The sequence below is a fragment of the Chiloscyllium punctatum genome, chromosome 13 (assembly GCF_047496795.1).
Source record: "Chiloscyllium punctatum isolate Juve2018m chromosome 13, sChiPun1.3, whole genome shotgun sequence".
Lineage (NCBI taxonomy): Eukaryota > Metazoa > Chordata > Chondrichthyes > Orectolobiformes > Hemiscylliidae > Chiloscyllium > Chiloscyllium punctatum.
In genome coordinates, this window is record NC_092751.1 from 59,488,432 (window position 1) to 59,504,635 (window position 16,204).

Consider the following 16,204-nt stretch of genomic DNA (forward strand, 5'->3'; position numbering starts at 1 on the left):
TCAATCTCTGTACCAAACCAATCACCTTGGAGCCGAGAACTATTTACGACGCCTCTGAAAAAAAATTTAAGGACACACTATCTTTGAGAAAAGGAAGCTTTTAGAGAAAAGGGACCAGCTTTGTGACACTGTGCACGGTGGTGTTCCACAGGGACTTCTGCTCAATCCATTTTTGTTTTGACATTTAGACAAATGATTCAGATGAGAATTATAGAAGGCGTGGTTAGAAAGATTGTGGATGAAACCAAGTTTGGCTATATAATGGACAGTGAAGATTACACAGGGACCATGATCAAATGGCTTGATGAATCTGAAGAGTTGTACAGCACCGAAGCAAACACTTTTGACCAACTCGTCCATGCCAACCTGATTTCTGAAAGTAATCGTGCCCTACTTGGGGTGGTGCACTGGCTCAGTGGTTAGCACTACTGCCTCACAGTACCAGGGACCTGAGTTTGATTGCTGGCACAGCTGACTGACTGTGTGGAGTTTTCAAATTCTCGCTGTGTCTGCGTGGGTTTCTTCCCACAGTCCAAAGTTGCGCAGCTTATGTCAATTGGCCATGCTAAGTTGCACATAATGTCAGGTGAATTAGTCGGGGTAAATGTGGTGAGATGGTTCTGGATGGGTAACTCTTCTGAGAGTTGGTGTAGACTTGTGCTACACTGTAGGGAATCTAATCTATTTGCCAGCAATTGGAACATATCATTCTAAATCCTTCCTATCAATATATCCATCTGGGTTCCTTTTAAATGTTGTAATTATACCTACCTCCATTACTTTTTCTGGCAGTTCATTATGTACACGCTCCACATTCTGAGTGATAACGTTGCCCCGACGTCACTTTAAAATCTTTCCCCTCTCACATTAAATCTATGCCTTCTAACTGTGGACTTCCAAACATGGGGAAAAGATCTTGACTATTCACACCCTATCCATGCACTTCATGAATTTATAAACCTCTAGAAGGTGCAAATATATCTCCCACCCAAGGTCTGTGCTTTCAGGCATCCGGGGCTTAAATTCTGAAATTCAATACTGACACCTCTTCCATCTCGATCAAACCACAACTTTAAAATCAGTTTACTCAATGCGTTCAGACATATTATTAAACACCTCTCGTTGGATTAGTTGGCCTCCAGTTGGCCCTATAGGGGCCAGAGGTAGGGACACTACCACCACTCCACAATAGCCCCAAAAGTTGCAGCATTATTCTCCTGTGTGTTCGTTCATCAGCCTGTTCTGACATGCTGCACCTGAATCCAGACAATCAGGTCTCGATCTAAGGACACTGTCAGGGAAATTCAGGAATTGGAATAGAATTTGGAGCTCTGCCTCAGAGGCAGGGATACTACCAACTGCACAAAATCTAAACCATGCCCAAATTTTTAACTTTAAATGTCAGCTTCCAGATCGGTATGGATTTATTGAAATCTGGTTCACTCTACTGAATTACCCAGTTAAAAAAATAACGTTCTTAAAAAATGCAAGGTACTTGCCTCAACTGTAGGATGTCGAGTTTATGAGCTCTGCCTTCGAGATAAACTATGAACATCTTTAAATACTTGTCTATTATTTCCAGATTAAATGGCTATTATCTGTAGGCTGCAATATGAGGGAATGAAATCCTGCAGACACACACTGCACTATGAAGGATCTCGAATAAATATCAACACGGAACACCAGAGACAAAAACAGAGCATACTTTCTGGCCTGAAACACCGATCACTGTTTTCCATCTCTAACGTGTGACTGCCCTCTTCCTAAAACCAGTAAATGGTACAAGGTAACTGATTACTTTCCAGCCTTTCTTCCCCAATATTATCACTCACTGGGCTAAAGAATTGCAGATGGAGTGTAATGTTGATAAATGCGAGGTATTGTACTTTGGTAAAACAAACAAAAAAAAACACATATACAATTAAATGTTGAGCCATTGGTAGTGTTGTAGAACAGATCAAACTGGGGTTTCAGGCATAATTCTTTGAAGTTTGCTTCATATGTAGACAGGATGGTTATGAAGGTGTTTCACTTGATGTTCTTCATTGTATAGACATAGTCATAGAGATGTACTGAACGGAAACGGATCCACTGGTACAACTTGTCCATGTCGACCAGATACCCTAACCTCATCTTGTCAATTTTGCCAACACCTGCCCATATCCGTCTGAACCCTTCCTATTTATATACTCATCCAGATGTTTGTTTTAAATACTTTACCTTAACCAGCCTCTGGCAACTAATTCCATACGCATACCATCCTCTAAGCATAAAAATTGCTACTGTGGTCCCTTTTAAATCTTTCCCCTCTCATCTTAAACCTATGCCCTCTAATTGTGGACCCGCTTACCCCGGGGAAAAAACATTGTCTAGTTAGCCTATGCATGCCTCTCATGATTTCATAAACCTCTATAATTCACCTTTCAGCCCCTAATGATTCAGAGAAAACAACCCCAGCCTAATCCAGCTCTCCCCACAGCTCAAATCCTCCAGCCCTGGCAACATCTTTGTCAATTTTTAAAAAAACTTTCCAAGTTTCACAATATCTTTCCGATAGGAATGAGACTAGAATTGTACGCAATATTGCAAAAGTGGCCTAACCAATGTCCTGCACGGCCGCAACATGACCTCCCAACTCTTTCACTCAGTGGTTTGAACAATAAAGGAAGGCATATTAAACACCTACTTCACTATCCTATCTAACTGCAACTCTACATTCAAGGAAATATGACCCTGTACTCCAAGGTCTCATTGTTCAGCAACGCTGTCCAGGACTTTATAATATATAAGTCATGCTCTGATTTGCTTTTTCAAGATTTAGCACCTCGCATTAATCTAAATATACCTCCATCTGCCACTCCTCGGTCCATTGGCCCAACTGAACAAGATTCCATTTTACTCTGTGGTAACGTTCTTAACTGTTCATTACACCTCCAATTTTGATGCCATCTGCAAATTTATTAGGTATATCTCCTATGTTCTCATCCGAATCATTTATATAAATGACGAATAGCAGTGGACTGTCCTTTGAGTACAGGTGTTGGGACGGTATTTTCAGGTTGCACAGGACATTCATGAGGCATGTCCTATAGGACTTTATGCAGTTCTGGTCGCCCTGTTATATCGAGAATATTATCAAGTTCGGGAGAGTTCAGAAGAAATTTATCAGGATGTTGCTGGGAATGGAGTGTTTTTCATATAAGGACAGGCTCAACAGACTCGGACATTTTCTACTGGAGCGTAGGAGGCCGAGAATTAACCTTTTAGAGGTTGATAATATCATAAGATGTATCGGTAATGTTGAATGGTAGGTATCTTTTCCCTCGAGTGGGGGATTGTTTTAAGATAAGAGGAGAAAGTGTGTTAAAAAACATGGCGTCATAGAGCTGTATAGCATGGAAACAGACCCTTTGGTCCAATGTGTCCATGGCAACCAGACAGCCAAAATTATTCTCCTCCCATTTGCCGGCATTTGGTCAATTTCCATCTAAACCCTTCCCATTCATCTGTCCATCCAGATGCCTGTTAAATGTTGTAATTGTGCCAGCCTCAATACCTTCCTCTGTAGGCTCATTACACATGGACCATCCTCTACATGAAGATATTGCCCATTAGAGCCCTTTTTTGTCTTTCCCATCCAACCTTAAACCTTTGCCATCTAGTTTTTGACTGCACTACCCTAGGGGAAAGACTTTGGCTATTCAATCTATCCGTTGTATCCATGATTTTACTAACCTCTAACATCAACCCTCCTCCTCTGATTCTCCAGGGAAAACAGGTTCAGCCTATTCAGCCTCTCCCTGTAACTCAAACCCTCCAATCATGGCAATCATGGGGAGCTATGCCGTATGCCTAACTGAAGTCCATATAGATCACATCAAGCGTTCTGCCGTAATCAATCCTGTCCATTACTCCTCAACAAAAACAAAATCAAATTAGTGTGACAGGATTATCCACGCACACCCCTATTTCACGATGCATATAAAGGGCTTTTGTCCAGATCGTCGCTTTTCCTGTTCGTCAGATGCTGCCTGACCTGCTGTGCTTTTCCAGTACCACTCTCATCTAGACTCTGATCTCCAGCATCTGCAGTCCTCACTTTGGCCTATCCCTAAACAGTCCTTGCCTTTCCAAATGCATTTTAATCCTGTAGCTCATTATTCCCTCCAACACCATGCCCATCACTGATGTCAGGTTCCCCAATCTAAAGTTCTTGGCTTTTTCTTTCCATTTTGTTTAATAGCAAAACTTTAGTCAAACTTATGACTTCCAGCATCCCACCTGTGGCTATTGATGATGACAACATCTCAGCAAGGGACCCAGCAATCACTTCCTTAGCTTCCTACAAATGTATTTAGTCCATCTGATCAGGACCTGTGAGGTGATTCAATTTTACACAGCATGTGGTTCGTGAAGGGAATGCACTTTCCGAGGAAGTGATGGATTGTGGGTGAAGTTATAACATTTAAAACGCATTTGGTTATGTACAAGAATAAGAGAACATTTGGACAAATCTGGGCCAAGCGCAGGCAGGTGGGACTGGTTTAACTTGGGATTATGGTCAGCATGGACTGTATGGGCCGAAAGGCCTGTTTTCAAATACCCTGTATAACTCGATGAGTCTATGTGTGTTTGCATGTCCAAGTATGTGTCTGCATATTTCTGTTCGTGTTTGTCTATTCCTGTGTGTCTATATATGTCTCTGTTAACCTCTATTTGCATGTCTATCTCTCTGTGCTTGTTACATGTGTTCCTGCATTAGTGTGTGGATCTCTGTCTCTGCATCTCTGTGCAATTGGAACTCTTCTTGTTTTTGGTGTGAATCACTGGAACTGGGTCAAAACCACTCTCCCTTCCTCTCCATTTCCCTCTTTTCTAAAAGTGATACAAGCCCACACTCTGCTGGTCTGGTTTAGGTCTTTTCAATCCTTTCTCACATGGAAGGTTACTCGTAAGTAAAACATTCAAAATTCCAAGTTACAGGAAGTGCATTAAAATTAATCGCATCGCCTTGGAAAGTGGCTCACACGGAAATCCTTGGATATAATTGCAATGGAAATATGCTTTAATGTGTAAACTGTGTGTTGGAAATACTATCCAGTGACAAAACATTTCCACATTGCAGAAGGAGCACACACATTTCTCCACACGAACATGTTCAACTCTGCGGGCCTCAGTACAATGACAATGCTCTCCGAACCGACTGAGTGTGTGCATGTGCATGGGTGTGTGCGCACGCGTGTATGCACGTGTGTGTATGTTTGGTGCAATAAAAATTCAGGTTGGATTTTGCTGCGAGCTGCTGCTCTCCCTATCTCCCTCTCAGACTGAATCCCCGATCGGTTACACACTTTAGCACCACGATTACGGTGGCGTGGGGGGTGGGGGATCGGGGTGGGGGTGCAACAGAGATTGAAAACAAGATAAATCTCAGCAGCTCTGGAAGCATCTTTGGACAGAAATGAAAGTTGACGTTTTGGATCGAGTGATCCTTACTCAGAACTCATATCGGAGGATCTTACATCACTTTAAACATCACACAGACTGCCAGACCCACCCCACACAGATATACACACGACTACAGACACATAGAAGCACTCTCTATACATTGACAGTAATATAGACCTGTAGAGTGTGTCAATATTTCACTCGCTCTGTTTGGTGTGTGTCAGTATTTTTGGGTGGAGTGTGACTGTAGGACAATTTCAATATTTGCAGATACCAAACCTGAAAGAATTGTAAAGTTTGTTGAGGACGGTGTTGAACTCCAACAGGAAAGTTATATGTTGATGTAGTGTTCAGGTGTATGGCAGATGAGGATCAATGCAGCACAGTGTGAGGTGATGCTCTTTAGTAGGAAGGACATTGAAAGACAATATAAAACAGGCTGTACCGTTATAAAGGAGGTGCAGGAGCAAAGGGCCAGGGTGTATATGAGAACAGGTTACTGAAGATGTCAGGACAGCTAGGGAAAGCAGTAAATCTCACAGATTCGTTTCAGTATCTGAGCTGTTTACAGGGGGAGGTGTAGGAGGGAGTCTCGGTGCTCCCTTCCTGGGAGGTGGTGGTGACGATGTGTTGTGAGCCCACCCTCCTGCCCACCGAGACCCTGGGGATTCCATTTGTACCAGCTCGACACAAAAGGGAGATCGCATCAGGGCCGCAGCTTCTAAGTTGTGCCGGGGGGAAATGGAGCTGCCAGTGGGTTTAAAGTGAGAATTGCCCTTCACTGAACATTGCTCCTTACTCGGTCGGTGGGACTTGGATGTTTCAGAATCTCCACACGAGGCGTCCCGGTCCTCTCCGGCTTGTACCAGGATCCCCTAAACATGGCGGTGGAGGGGGGGGGGTTGCGGAACGTGAGGGAACGGATATCGGGCACTCCACCACTAGGCTTGACACTTACTGTCCTATTCCAGGCTGTTTCTCCTGGAATGGGAGAAAGGAAGGGACGGAGGGAGGGAGGGACGGTTCGAGTGGGTACCTCTGCAGTTAGTGCTGGTGTAGGTGGGGGGAGATATGGTGAGGTGTCTGGAGGGAGTCAGTCCACAGTGTTGTATCCATGCAATGTTATCAGTGTGTGTGTGGTGGGGGCGATTAATGGGGAGAGAGAAAGAGAGGGAAGGTACTGCAAGCAGCAGTGGGAGTGGTGGAGCATCAATGTTGTTCTGGGTCGCTGCTGCAACAGATATACAGTGAGTGTGAGGAAGCAGAGAGAATACGGTGACCCTTATCCTGAGAGAGCGGGGAAGGTTATGGAGTCTTGTCCTATATTGCTAGACATTTCTTCAGACCTCAAATACTGCACTGAAACGGGTGGGGAGCTCAGACCATGCTCGGTGGGTATGATAGTGTGACACTTTATTGGAAGAGAATGGTCCCCCTCTGTTCTAGCCCATCTACCAGGACCTCTGTGCCCCTGTCGACAAAATGTGGTGTAATTGCCCCTTATCTGCCATGCTCGAGGTAAACTGTACAAACCAGCTCCGACATCAAAAAAGCTCAACTGGCCTTTTAAAGATGGCACCAGTGCCAGGGATCACGGAATATCCAGGGGCATCAGTGCGATGGTGAGTGCCTCCAGCCATGATGGGTGGGAGAATAGGGCTGGCATTGAATGAGAGGGACACCATGGGATGGGGTAGTTAATGAGGTGAGTTCGCTAAGGTAGCACCAGGAAGTTAGCTCGACCTTGTGCAGACAATCCCTCTCTCACACTCAATGAAAATGGCGCTGAGATAAATTATGGTTTGATCCAGCCCAATGAAACGAAGACAATGTTGACCCCAATCCCAGTTACAACGCTGCAGCTGCTTGATCAATGCTCTCCACCACAGAGAAGGATCTCAACGTCACCTTCCCCTTGGGAAATATGGCAGGGCAGGAGACTGAGCAATCAGTGGGGAACCACTTTCAGACACATTGTCATAATTCTATTAGTTTAAAAATGGAGATGGAAAAGGATGAACTGGGTCTAAAAGCTAACGCTCTAACTTGGAGGAAGGCCAATTTTGATGATATTAGCAAGAACTTCCAAACTGGATTGGAACAGAAAGTCGGAGTTACGGGGCCAGCTGGGAAGAGGGAAACCTTCAAAAAGGAGATGTCAAAATCACAGAGACAGTCTGTCCCTGTTAGGGTGAAGGGTAAGGCTGATAGGTGTAAGGAATGCTGGAGGACGGGCGAAATTGAGTGCCTGGTCATGGAAAAGAGGGAAGAATATGTCAGGTAGGGAGAGCAGGAGTCAAGGTTTTTTTCAGTACTCATTCACGGGTTGAGGGTATCACTGGTTGGACCTGCATTCATTACCCATTACTAATTGCCCAGCGGGCAGTTACGAGTCACATTTCAACTCCCCCTCCCACTCTGCCGAGGACATGGAGGTCCTTTGCCTCCTTCACCGCCGCTCCCTCACCACCAGACGCCTGGAGGAAGAAAGCCTTATCTTCCGCCTCGGAACACTTCAACCCCAGGGCATCAATGTGGACTTCAACAGTTTCCTCATTTCCCCTTCCACCACCTCACCCCAGTTCCAAACTACCAGCTCAGCCCTGTCCCCGTGACTTGTCCTGACTTGTCCGACCTGCCTATCTTCTTTTCCACCTATCCACTCCACCCTTCCCCCGCCGCCGACCTTTCACCTTCATCCCCTCCCCCACTCACCGATTGTACTCTATGCTACTTTCTCCCCACCCCCACCCTCCTCTAGCTTATCTCTCCACGCTACAGGCTCTCTGCCTTTATTCCTGATGAAGGGCATTTGCCCGAAACGTCGATTTTGCTGCTCCTCGGATGCTGCCTGAACTGCTGTGCTTTTCCAGCACCACTAATCCATTTACGAGTCACACACTTGGTTGTCGGTATGGAGTCACATGTAACCCAGGCCTGGTAAGGAGGCAGTTTTCTTCCTTCAAGGCCATCAGCGACCCTGATGGGTTTTCCAAAAATTGAAAATGGATTCATCATCGTCAATTGGCTCTTAATTCCAGATTTGAAGTGACTGTCGAGAAGGGTCTAAAGCCAGTAGGAATATACTTAAGAGGGAAATCCAGACACCATAAAAGGGACATGAGATAGTTCTGGCAAATAGGGTTAAAGAGAATCCAAAGGGACTCTACACATACATTAATGACAAAAGAGTTATTCAGGAGAGTTTTGGGCCTCTTAAAGATCAGTAAGGTTGCCGACGTGCAAAACCGCAGGAGATGGAGGCGATACGAAACAAGCATCATGCGTCAATATTCACTGTGCAGAAGGATATGCAAGCTAAATAACTTTGGAAATAAACCGTGACATGTTGAAAAGTGCCTGTATTACAGAGAAGGAGATGCCGGAGTTCATAAACCCGTAAAGGTGGGAAAATCTTCAGGACCTGATCAGATGTACCCGAGAATTCTGTGCGAAGCGAGTGAAGTGATTGCTGGGCCCCTTGCTGAGATATTTGTATCATCAATTGTCACAGATGAGGTACCAGAAGATAGGAGGCTTGCGACCTTGGTGCGATTATTGACAATGTTTAAGAAGGATGGTAAGGAAAAGCTAGTGAGCCTGACTTCAGTGGAGGGCAAGCTGTTGATAAGGATTATGAGGCACAAGGTTTGCATGGATATTGAAAAGCAAGGACTGATAAGTGATAGGCCACATGGATCGAAGCATGGAAAGTTGTGTCTCACTAAATTGACTGAGTATGGTTGAAGAAGTGACGAAGAGGATTCATTGAGGCAGATGTGTATATTGTTCGTATGGACTTCAGTAAGGCAATTTCCAACTTCCTGCATGGTAGATTGGTTGACAAGTTTAGTTCATATGGAATACAGGGAGAACTAGCCATATGTATACAGAATTAGCCCGAAGGCAGGAGACAGAGGGTGGTGGTGAAGGATTGTTTTTCGAAAAGGAGGGTTGTGACCATTGGTGTGCTACAAGAGTTAGTGCTGGCTCCACTGCTTTTTACTATTCACAGAAATCATTTGGATGTGATCATTGCAGCAATAGTTGCTAAGTTTACAGATGGAACCCAAAATGATGGTGTAGTGGACAGCAAAGGATGTTTACCTCAGAGTACAATGGAATCTTGATCAGATGGGCAGATGGGCTGACAATTGGCAGGTGTGTTTTAATCTAGACAAATGGGAGGTGCTGCAGTTTGGAAATGCAAATCAGGGCAGCACATGTACACTTCATGCTAACGTCCTGGCGAGTGTTGCTGAACAAAGAGACGCAAGCTATGCTTTTTTGAACACTTTCTAAGCTTCTTAGTGTTGGAAGCTGATGCTCTTGAGTGAGCAACATTCAAGGGCAGGAAAAGATATAGGACAGTTATTCACATTGAAACTGGACAATTAAAACTAGATGGTGGGGAAGCAGTTTAAACACCAACAAATGGGAGGGATTTGGGAAACAGACTGAGGGAGAGAGACTCTGAGCCAGTGTTATGGAAGGATGTGTATGCAGGTTTCAGAATGCTGAAATGAAGACATTTCGATCATATCTAGCAACATAGGTTAGCATGTCCGGGAATGTTGCTCACTCAAGAGCATCAGCTTCCAACACTAAGAAGCTTGGAAACAGTGTTCAAAAAAGCATTGCTTGCGTTTTCTATGACTTCCCAGTGTCCTGCCCTGTGCTCCATGTTGGATAATGGGGTATTAACTGTTTCGAGGCCCACCTTTGTAAGTTGCTCTGTGCCTATTCATTGATCGCCTGTGTTAATCACTCTCTGCTGCTCATGTGCTCAGTAACATGAGGAATCCTCACAACTGTTAGTGATTCAGACCAGGCTTCTCGTTTGCCTTTGACCAACATTTAACTTTACTCTAGTTTTTGTACGTTCGTGGAAATGCTGGGATGGTTTCCTGGAGGCTGTGTTTTAAGCTGCTGTGGAAATTCAGGAAGACCAGAGGCTGTGGTGATCCAAAACTGGATGAAACATGGTGACTGTAGTTACAGCATCTGGATCTGCAACATGACCAACAAATAGAGCAGAGGCTGCAGAGAGGGGAATATCTGTAAAATGGAATGAGGGAATTACAATCAGATCAGCCATGGTTTTGAAGACTGTTGAAGCAGGATTGAATGACTCGCTCATGCAACTTATTCAACTTACTCATGCAACTTACTCTAAAGTAAAAACTCCTAGCTTGCCCAACCTCTCACAATAACTCAGACCATTGAGTCTGCCCAACATCCTTGTAAGTTTCCTCTGCACTATTTCCAGTTTAATAACATCCTTCCTATAGCAAAGTGAACAACACGGAACATAACACTACCAGTATTGCATCACCAGCATCCTGTATAACTGCAACGTAACTCCCTAATTTCGATACTCATTGCTCTGACTGATGAAGGCCAGATGCCAAATGCCTTTTTCACTGCCCTATCTACCTGTGACTCCACTTTCAGAGGACTTTGAACCTGAATTCCAAAGTCCCTTTGTTTCAATACCCTCCTAAAGACCCTGCTATTCACCATGAAACTCCTACCTTGCTTTGACTTTCTAAAATGCAAGAACTTACACCTATCTGTATTAAACTCCATTTGCCATTTCTCGGCCCACTTCCTCACCTGATCAAGGCACTGCTGTAATTTCTGAAATTCCTGAGAGTCTTCCTCACTGTCCACGACACCGTCTATTTTAGTGTCATCTTGAAACTTATAATTCATGCCTGTACATTCTCATCTAAATCATAGATGTGTGTAATATGTAAATATATACACAATAAACATGCATAAAACAAACAGTAATAGTCCCAGAATTGACCCCTGAGGCATTCCATTCATCACAGGCCTCGAGTCCGACAAGCATACTTCCACTATTACGCAATGTTTCCTACCATCAAGCAAATTTTGGATTTAATTTACCAGCTCCCCCTCAATTCCATGTGATCTAAACTTCCAGAGCAGCGTACAATGTGGAACCTTACCAAAGGCCTTACTGAAATCCATATACACCAGGTATACCACCAAGTTACTTATCATTTCACCAAAGCAATCTATCAAATTTTTAAGACATGATCCCCCATGCACAAAGCCATGCTGACTGCTCATAATCACACCCTGCCTTTCCAAATCCATGCATATCTTCTCTCTCAGAACCTTATCAAGAAACAAACCTACTAGAGATGTCAGGTTTACTGGTCTATAGGTACCAGGTTTTTCTTTGTAGCTCTTCTTGAATAAGGGCACAACATTCGCTACACTCCAGTCATCCTGGACCTCACCCGTTGGCTACCGATGATGCAAATGTACCAACCAAGGCCCCCGTTATTACTTCTTTGTCCTCCTGCAGTGTTCCTGAATATATCGGGTCAGGACCAGGGGGTTTATAGAAATACTGATATGTCTACTTATTTCATGTGAAAACACCAAAGAATGAGAAAGTGACTTAATGATGATTAAATTAACAAATTAAAGAAGATATTAATCAGAGGAAGTGACTTCAGAAGAATTCCAGACTTTGTGAAATCCTGAGAATTCTCAGAAAATTGCAATCCAGAAAAGGAGGGTCATGAAACTGATCAGGAAATCAAAAAACAAACATGCATGCAAACAAACAGGAACAGAAAGACTGCAAAAATCTACGATCTATATTTCAAAGGAATGAAAAACATAGTCAAATGTGGAAATTTCAATCGGGAGAAGCGAGTTTATGGTTGATAACAGGGAAATGGCAAAGCAAATGACCAGTTACTTTATATCTGTCTTAATGGAGAAAGATCCAGGAAATCACCCAGAAATACGAAGTGATCATATAGGACTTGTGGAAGTAAAGACATAAAGTCAATTCATATCAGTAACAAGGCAATATTAAACATGCAGCTGGATTGAGCATTGCTCAGCTTGACAAACCAGATGTACTTCATACCAAAATCTTCAGAAATAAATCACAAATAGAAGTATCGATTGCATTGTCGATGATTGCGTTCTATTTTCCTGTACATTCTGCAGAGTCTGGAAGCTGGTGTAGATAAATGTACATTAGTAAACATGATCCAAGCACGATAGATGAATGGTCTGGATCCAAGCATCTACAAAGGGAAGAAGAGATAGTGTGGAGAACTGCTGACAAATTAATTTTACATTTGTCGGGAAACTGTTGGAATCTATTATATAGGATGTGATATTGGATACTTAGACATTAACAGCAATATTGGAGAGACTCAGTTTGCATTTCTGAAAGGGGCATCATCCTTGACAAACTTTGGAATTGTTTGAAGTTGATTCTTACAGCATAGATAATGGGGATCCAGTAGAATTGGCATATTTTAGATTATCAGAAGGCTGTCTATAAGAACTCACACAGTGAGTTCGAAAATGCATTGATGTGAAGGGTATTTGGAGGAACATATGTAAATGGAAAATTAAAGTTTGGTTTGCCTTCCTTTAAGGGAGTCAGAATATAAATGTAAAGACATGTTGAAGCAGTTTCACAGTGTTGGTGGGACTGTACCTGGATTATTGAGAACAGTTTTGGTGACCAAATCTGAGAAAGAATATACTGACCACAGAGGAAGTGTAATGGACATTATCCAGATAAATCCCTCAGATAGGAGATTGCGTGATGAGGAAATTCCGCCTGTGTTCTCTTGAGTTTCAAAGAATGAGAGTTGGGTCACTGTCAACTTTATAAAACTCCCAAACTTACGACAAGTTGGAAATTAACAGATGTTTATCAGGCTGTCTAATCCACATTCAAGGCAAATAATGGCAGGATAAGGACAGAACATTGAAGACTGAAATAAGGAGGAAATTCTACACGTGGAAGGGACTGACTAACACAGGGGCTAGGCAGGGCAAGATTACGGAGAATCCCCAGACAATTTATAAGTGTGTCAAGCGTAACAGAATAACCAGTAAATAGGTAGGCCTCATTAGTGACTTGTCAAGTTGCATCTAAATCAACCTTAGTAGTAGGAGATAGAGGGGAGTGTAGAAGGCTGTTTGTGTGACTGGGGGCCAGTGTACCACAGGCATCAGTGCTGGGTCCCTTATTATTTGTGATTCGGAGGTGTTTGTGTTGGGCTGGGGTGGACAAATGTAAAAATAGCATAACACCAGACTATAGTCTAACAGATCTATCCGGCAGCACAAGCTTTCGAAACACTGCTTCTTCATCAATGTGCACAACCACGTGATGTAACTGATGTTGAGAGATTTTTAACCTTATTAATTGTGGTATTCATAAATAATGTAGCTGTGAAAATGGATGAGGGGTGGGGTATGTAATAAATAAGTTTGTGTTTGATACAAAGATTGGCCGGGTGATTGGCAGTGAGGAGGATGGCCTTATGTTATAGGGTGATACAGATGGAATGGTCAGATGGGTGGATCAAAGGCAGATGGAATGCAACTCTGATAACTATGAGATGATATACTTTGGGAGAAGGAACCAGACAGGGGAGTACTCAATGAATGGCAGCACACTAGGAAGCTCAGAAGGTGCTTCTCCACATATCGCTGAATGTGATTGAACAGGTTAATACACAATTTGGGGAAGGATAGGGGAATATAAACATAGCCTTTATTCATCTAGGCATAGATGATAAGAACTATGCAGAACTTTGATGAGGGCAAGATGGAATTCTGTGTGTAGTTCTGGGAACAACATTACAGGAAGTATGTGCTTGTACTGGAGGGGGTACAGAGAATATTCACCAGGATGTTCCCTGGGATGGAGCATATCAGCTATGGAGAGAGACTGGATAAGCTCAGGTTGTTTAGTTTAGAGGAGAGAAGGCTGAGAGGTCTGTGATTCAGAAGAATAGGATTACGAGGTACATGGACAGGGTGGATAGACACCAGCTGTTGCTTATAGTCAAAGGGCCCCACTTTTAAAGTGAAGGGTTTGCGGTTCAGTGAAGATTTGAGAATTGTTTTTCAACCAGAGGGTGTTGGGGTCTGGAATGCACTTCTTGAAGTACAGTTGTCATGGTAACCTCAACCCATTAGAAACGACACAGCTGTGCACTTCAAATACTTTAAGATTCACGGCTATGGTCATGTGTCGGTAAGTGGGCCTAATGTGGACCGTGCTGTATTTCTGGTAGTACAGAGACTTTGCTTCTGTGATTGTATGGCTGTGGAAGGTCAATCATTGAGTAGCTTAGGGTAGGAATTGATGGGTTTCTGAAGAATGTCTTAACACAGTTGATAAGAGAGAACATGAAATATTTCCTGAAAATATGTCTAGGGCAAAATTAAGAGCAAAATGGTGCAGATTTCTTACCGTCTGATACCAGATAATTGAGGACAGGGAAATAGCAGAACCATGGAGCAAATACTTCAGTTATGCCTTCACAGAAGAAAATAAAACAAAAAAAAGAAAACTTCCTAGTAATACGAGGAAAGTTTATTCTGGTGAGAAAAAGGGATAGAATGAAATTAGCAGCTAAACAGTTTAGAGAAATTATTCGACTGAAATTAATGGGCATAGACAAAGTCAACAGAGATTTATGAAATGGAAACCATATTTGAGAAAGTGGCTTTTAGTACAATTATGTAGAAGGTATCAATGCCATACAAATGGAATCTCAAAAAGAGTTTTGATAAAGCCCAAGCCTATTCTGCAAATTCGAATCCTGTGGAACTCAGGCTAATATATGGTCATAGATTTAGAATGGGAGAGCTGGCAGGAAACAGTGAGTAGGAATTAAACAATATTTTTTTTTAATGGAAGGCTGGGAGGATATAGAAAGGATCATGGCTTGGGCTCCAGCTATTCCCAATACACATCATATCTTGGGTGTGGAGCGAAACTGTAATATTCCCAAGTCTGCTGACAGCACTAAACGATGTCAGCCTTTGAGTGGATGAGGAGGATGTAAAAAAGTTCCAAGGTGATTGAGACAAGTGGAATAACTGGGCAAATACGTGGCAGATGGAGAGTAATGAAGGAGATGAAATGTTGTGTACTTTGATGGGAAAAATAGAATGGCAGCCTCTCATTTGAAAAAGGAGTGGTTGAAAAATGTTGCTCTATGAATGAACTTAAGCTGCATTTTTGTTCATTTCTGTATAGCCCGCCGAGTCCATGTCGGGCAGTGAGTTCTGAAGCCAGAGGTCAATACTGGGAATGGCATTGGAACGCTGACTATTGTATCTAGGCCCAGCAAGTGGAGAACTGTAACTTTGAAAGGAATCTGGATCTCCCTGTAGAACAGTCACTGAAAGCAATATTGCAGGAGCAGAAAGTGGGTAGGAAGATAAATGCTGTATTCACTTTCATTTCAGGGGGATTTGAGTACAGGAGTAAGTGTAACTTATGCAGCTGTACAGGGCCTTGGTGAGACCCCATCTCGAACATTGTTCAGTATTGTGTGCAGTTTTGGTCTGTTTTCCTAACAGATGACAAACCTGACATTGAGGGAGAGCAGTAAAGGATGACCAGACTGATCTCTGGGATGACAGACTTGTTGTGGGAGCAGAGTTTGGAGCGACTGGACCTGTATTCCATGGGGTTTAGGAAAATGAGTGGAAATCTCAGTGAAATATATAACACTCTGACATTACGAGATAGATTAGAAGCAGGGATGGTAATTCCCGTGGCTGGGACGTCTAAAACAAGGGGCCACAATACTAGGTACAGACAGGCCACTTTGCATTGAGATGAGAATAAATGCCTGCACTCAGAGAGTAGCGAACCAGGGGTACTCTCTCCCAGATCAGGCTGTGGAAATCAAGGGCCTGAATATAAATAAGGCTTTCT